This window comes from Dysidea avara, chromosome 9 (assembly GCF_963678975.1).
Source record: "Dysidea avara chromosome 9, odDysAvar1.4, whole genome shotgun sequence".
Taxonomy (NCBI): Eukaryota; Metazoa; Porifera; class Demospongiae; order Dictyoceratida; family Dysideidae; genus Dysidea; species Dysidea avara.
In genome coordinates, this window is record NC_089280.1 from 11,551,890 (window position 1) to 11,558,223 (window position 6,334).

The 6,334-nt window shown below is 37.3% G+C and overlaps 1 long non-coding RNA gene across 4 annotated transcripts; it reads left to right on the plus strand.

Annotated features, from left to right (window-relative positions):
* The first annotated feature begins 788 nt into the window (after positions 1 to 788).
* On the plus strand, positions 789 to 2,676 carry LOC136266207 (uncharacterized). 4 transcript variants are annotated; one of them, XR_010705958.1, is made up of 10 exons: positions 790 to 1,142; positions 1,297 to 1,330; positions 1,381 to 1,555; positions 1,605 to 1,661; positions 1,717 to 1,913; positions 1,964 to 2,104; positions 2,155 to 2,235; positions 2,287 to 2,374; positions 2,428 to 2,496; positions 2,548 to 2,676. It is a non-coding gene; the product is annotated as an uncharacterized lncRNA (long non-coding RNA). The 4 variants fall into 4 exon arrangements; XR_010705960.1 differs by having other exon boundaries at positions 789 to 1,142; positions 1,605 to 1,665; positions 1,805 to 1,913; positions 2,155 to 2,374; XR_010705957.1 differs by having other exon boundaries at positions 2,155 to 2,374.
* Positions 2,677 to 6,334: the final 3,658 nt, after the last annotated feature.

Sequence of the window (6,334 nt, forward strand, 5' to 3'; positions counted from 1 at the left end):
GTTCAAAATGAATCAATTTTATTGGTTGAAATCTTGTGCATGTGATTTCACTTGTTATTGCTGTCGTGCAAAAACTATAGAACCTTTTTACCAGCTATTGAATAGCAAGACAGTTAACTGTCGCTACTTAATTTAGCTGACTCCATGACTATAATTTGCATTGTTACAACAACACTACATACACATGTACTGTATGGTTTGTACTTCATGATAAGACAAATGGTAGTCGTACAATAGAGATTATGCCAAAAGAGAGAGAATTGCACACAATTCTAAAATAACAGACAGTGCCAAGTAGACAGATTCACCTGCATATTTTACATTCAGTGTAGCAATAGCTACGACCAGTTGCCCAAATATGTGCTAAAATGAAAAACAAACAAAAAAAATCTGAGTCCAGTAGTCCAGTCCACCAGTCCAGTCCACTAGTCCAGTCCAGTGATTGTATACAACCCTTGCATTATACTAACTATCTTATACTTTAGTATAAACTCCATCTTATATTATGGGAAACAGATTATACTTTAGTTTAATACACATTCTTTGTATGGCTTTGTTTACTTAACAAATGTGATAACTTTTTAGCTTCACCATCAGATCTCATTATTGTCTCATTTTTAGCTTCACCATCTCATGTGACTTAAGATTTTTTTACTGTACCAAAGTCATGATGATTTTACAATAAGTAGCTACACTTCTGTTAATCACTATAGCTAGCTAACTAGCTTCAGTTTGTTGTGATAATTTCATACGCACACATTTTCATACGGTAAAGCATATAATACCAGTAAAATTAATTATTCAATCTAAGAGTCATACAAATCTAGATTTTCTTGCACAGTTAGCACACTTGCAAAAGTTCGTAGTAATGCTTGTTTAAAATTGAAGGGGTCAGTGGTGTGCGCATGTGTATCAGATGCAATTAAGTCGCCATCTTTGTCACTATTGTTGTATCAGAGGTTGTAAATGTGAGTGATACGACGGCGTATCTCGCGGAGAGAGTGTGCGCGATCGGCGCCATCGTCCAATGAGCCACGATGATAGTTATGGACCACAACTGTAAATCCCTGCTGACTGTAGTGGTGAAGTGGCGCGGCCAAGTGGGCAATTCCTTCGATGGCAGCAATCAAAAACAGCTCTAGGTGAGTAAGTATTAGACTAAAATGATAGCTCGTACGATAGGTTTAGCTGTATTAAATTGTTTATTGTGTATTGTATGACAATGGCCTGCAAATGATTCAACTTTGGTGTTGCTGTGTACGTAGCTATTACATCTTTTATATCCTGTTATCTCAGATGACGAGTGGACACAGTTCATCAGCCATCAACAGTAAGAGTATGCATGGTCTGCTCTTACGATTTTGTATATTATCTTTTCAGAGGTACAGTTTCTTGTCGAACCTCTTAGTTCTACAGGCTGTCAGTGTACAACATCTGCAGTATTAGTTTCTTTCAATGGCAGCTGCTTCCTTTAAAGAATCTGGTAGTGACCATATGTGGACAGTTTTGTTCTTTTTTCACGGAGTTGTTCGACGTCATCTAATTACTTATAGCTGTAAGTGCATTAAGCCTGATTGTGTTTTTATTCATTTTCTTTTCAATAGGGTAGGAATTACAGACTTGGTCTCAGTTCTAGGAGATTCTTCTTATTGCTAACATCTGTAAGTAAGTACACTGAGAGTGTCCAGCATACGATTTATATTTACCTTCGTTTAGGTTTGTGGAAACTGGTCTCATTTCTTGTGGAAACTGGTCTCATTTCTTCTGGGAACCGGTCTCATTTCTTCATGTTTTTCATCAACAGCTGACGGCTGCTACCTCGTCTGGCACTGTAAATGAGTTGAGTGCTTTCAAGAACCTGTTCCGTCTTGTTTGTCCTTATTTCACTGACCATGCTCGTATTGCTAACAAAAGTAAGTTCACTGAGAGTATGCAAATTATATTATATTTAGTCTTGTTTCAGTTGTACTTAGTGATTACAAGATTCTTGGACTTGGTTATGAGTGTATCAGATGCTTCTTGTGAGCTTACGTAACACGTTAGCCCAACAAAGTCACATACTAAGTGGCTGTTTTATGTCTGGTTAGACTCACTGATAACACCTGTAAGTACACCAAATAATCCAGAATATGAATTATGTTTGCCTCCATTTAGGGTTGTGAGACCTGGTCTTATCAAACTTGTCTTAGATGTACATGGATTGTCGGTCTCAGTTTTAAAAGATTGTTACAAACTGTAAGTATAATGATTGTTCAGTATACGCATTATATTTACCATCTTTAATAGAGTTGTGGGACCTAGCCGCCGTTCTACTTGGTAATACTAGGTTTCCAGACAAGGTCGTGGTTTTATGAGATTCTTATTGTTACAAACTGTAAGTCCAACGATTATCCAGAATACACATTATATTTACCATCTTTGTATTAGAGCTGTGGGACAGTTCTACCAGACGACTAACAGATTGTCACAGAGTTCTACATAGTGATGATAATACAGGTAATTTGTAATGGAATTTGTGAATTGTATTTACTGTCTTATCTGCTGCAGTTGGATAAAGACTGATAAATGACAAAATTGATTTGATACTGTCATGGCCAGCCAAGGAGACATTGATTTACTAGCTGTACCTATTGTGGTTTTAGCATATTTACAGAATTAAATTCATTACAAATATAATTATAGAAATTATTTAATTAAGGTAGCCACAGATTATAGGAAAGTAAAAAAGTACAGTAGTATAGTAGCCAATACATGGCTGAAATAGGCTTAGTATAGTCTGATAATACACCGCACTATACTAGTGATTTATTTACAGCTGAGCTCTTTACAGAATGGTTTCTTTGTAGCTGAACTCTCTACAAGGTAACTTCTTCCAGCTGATGTCTCTACAGGGTCACTAGTTTATAGCTGAACTCTCTACATGGTGGTTTCTTTGTAACTGAACTCTCTACAAGGTGACTTCTTCTAGCTGATCTCTCTACAGGGTGATTTGTTTGTAGTTGAACTCTCTACAAGGAAACTTCTTCTAGCTGATCTCTCTACAGGGAGATTTGTTTGTAGCTGAACTCTCTACAGGTGATTTGTTTGCAGCTGAACTCTCTACATGATGGTTTCTTTGTAGCTGAACTCTCTACAAGGTAACTTATTCTAGCTGATCTCTACAGGGTGATTTGTTTGTAGCTGAGCTATCTACAAGATAACTTCTTCTAGCTGATCTCTCTACAGGGTTATTTGTTGGTAGCTGAATTCTGTATATAGGTGATTTATTTGCAGCTGAGCTCTTTACAGAATGGTTTCTTTGTAGCTGAACTCTCTACAAGGTGACTTCTTCTAGCTGATCTTTCTACAGGGTGATTTGTTTGCAGCTGAACTACCTACAAGGTAACATCTTCTAGCTGATCTCTCGACAGGGTGATTTGTTTGTAGCTGAACTATCTACAAGATAACTTCTTCTAGCTGATCTCTCTACAGGGTGATGATTTGTTTGTAGCTGAATTCTGTACAGGTGATTTGTTTGCAGCTGAACTCTCTACAAGGTAACTTCTTCTAGCCGATGCCTCTACAGGGTCACTAGTTTGTAGCTGAATTCTCTACATGGTGCACGTGGTTTCTTTGTAACTGAACTCTTTACAAGGTAACTGATCTCTCTACAGGGTAATTTGTTTGTACGTAGCTGAATTCTGTACAGGTGATTTGTTTGCAGCTGAGCTCTTTACAGAATGGTTTCTTTGTAGCTGAACTCTCTACAAGGTAACTTCTTCTAGTTGATCTCTCTACAGGGAGATTTGTTTGTAGCTGAACTCTCTACAGGTGATTTGTTTGCAGCTGAACTCTCTACATGATGGTTTCTTTTTAACTGAACTCTCTACAAGGTAACTTCTTCTAGCTGATCTCTCTACAGGGAGATTTGTTTGTAGCTGATCTCTCTACATGATGGTTTCTTTGTAGCTGATGAACTCTCTGCAAGATAACTTCTTCTATTGATATCTCTACAGGGCGATTTGTTTTTAGCTGAATTCTCTACATGGTGGTCTCTTTGTAACTGAACTCTCTACAAGGTAACTTCTTCTAGCTGATCTTTCTACAGGGTGATTTGTTTGTAGCTGAATTCTGTACAGGTGATTTGTTTGCAGCCATAGGCGGATCTGAGGGGGGGCCAAGGGGTGCTGTGCCCCCCCTGGCCCTTCTCTGGCCCCCCTTGGACCTACAGTACCATATGTATACCAGAAACTAGAATCATGCATTCACACTGCATTTAGAAGTATAGAAAGCCAATTGGCAAATAGAAGACAACGCTTATAAATGTGCCTAACATTTATAGTTAAACTGTACACTGTAAAGAAAGTGAGGCAAATAAATTTGAATTTTGTGCAAGGATCGAGATACTCTAATAGAGCAGTCACTACTCTAATAGAATAGTCGCAATTCTGATGTCATCAATTTACAAATTTTACAAATCGTAACAATGTTAGCTACTCCTTATTTTGATTTGGTATACACTTTACCATCAAACAGGTTATCACTGTGAAAAAGGAGGGATATAATATGATATTTCCAGTGGCTTATTGAATACAAATAAGCCGTAATATAAATCCTGCATTATACTCATCTTATACTTTAGTATAATCCATACTATACTATTACATATATGGTTTCAGTTTATTTACCACATTACCTCAAATAGCTTATATCTAATATAATGCCCACACTGTACCATCACATATATGGTTTCAGTATGTTTAACACATTAACTAAAGCCTTATGTGAGATTGTTAGTATAATATAGGTTATATCAAGCTTTTTTGTATTCAATAAGCCACTGGAAATACCATCTTATATCCCTCTTTTTTCACAGTGTATCTCAGATAGGCTAACCAATCTTTGTACGCATTGCAAATCATACACTCTTTAAGCTAAGCATTATCAAAAATGCTCTGAAATTCAAACCTGGGAGGTCTGATTTTTAAAATTTTCTCCAACTACAGTTTTACAAACTGTATGTCCATCGTTCATCCAGCTATATGCTGAATAAGGTTATGCAAATGAATATAACTTGTGTTCTAGAATTTCCCCATAGCTCATAGTAGAATAAACACTGTTGTGCACTAAAACTTCTTGCCCCCCCTTGGCCCCCCCTGACAGTGTCTCCTAGATCCGCCTATGTTTGCAGCTGAGCTCTTTACAGAATGGTTTCTTTGTAGCTGAACTCTCTACAAGGTAACTTCTTCTAGCTGATCTCTCTACAGGGAGATTTGTTTGTAGCTGAACTCTGCAGGTGATTTGTTTGCAGCTGAACTCTCTACATGATGGTTTCTTTTTAGCTGAACTCTCTACAAGGTAACTTCTTCTAGCTGATCTCTCTACAGGGAGATTTGTTTGTAGCTAGGGACCCGCCGATTATGCTGGCATAATTATGAGCATAATAGGTGTCTGAAAGCATTGAGCATAATAGGTAGAATATTTGTGTAATAGTATGAATTCTTGCTTATCAAAATAGTTATCACAAAAAGATCGATATACTCTAATAGAACAGTCAGTAACTCTAATAGAACAATCATATAACTGACTGTTCTATTAGAGTATATCGATCTTTTCTGTGATATGCATTTTGACAAGTAAGTTTGTGCTTCAGCCACTTATTATTTATCCATAAATTGGAAATTATTACTAGAGCATGGGAACTGAAACATAAATAATTGGGCATAATTTGAGCATAATGGGTAAGTATTGAGCATATATTTAAGCATAATAGGTAAATTTTTGAGCAGTGCAGCATAGCATAATAGGTAAAATTATCGGCGGGTCCCTATTTGTAGCTGAACTCTCTACAGGTGATTTGTTTGCAGCTGAACTCTCTTATGATGGTTTCTTTTTAGCTGAACTCTCTACAAGGTAACTTCTTCTAGCTGATCTCTCTACAGGGAAATTTGTTTGTAGCTGATCTCTCTATATATAATGGTTTCTTTGTAGCTGAACTCTCTGCAAGGTAACTTCCTCTATTGATCTCTTTACAGGGCGATTTGTTTGTAGCTGAACTCTCTACCTGGTGGTTTCTTTGTAGCTGAACTCTACAGGTGATTTCTTCTAGCTGAACTATCTCTTTCCATAGTTGCATGAACTCCCTACTTCTAGCTGATCTCTCTACAGGGTGAATTGTTTGTAGCTGATCTCTTTACAGGGTGGCTTGTTTGTAGCTGATCTCTTGAATTCTCTTCAGGGTGGCTGCTCTATTAGGATGACTGCTCTATTAGAGTATCTCGATCTCGCACTTGCTACACCAAGTTGGATTTCGTGTTATAACTCCGTGGCTTTAAGTCTGATTCTTCTACACCAT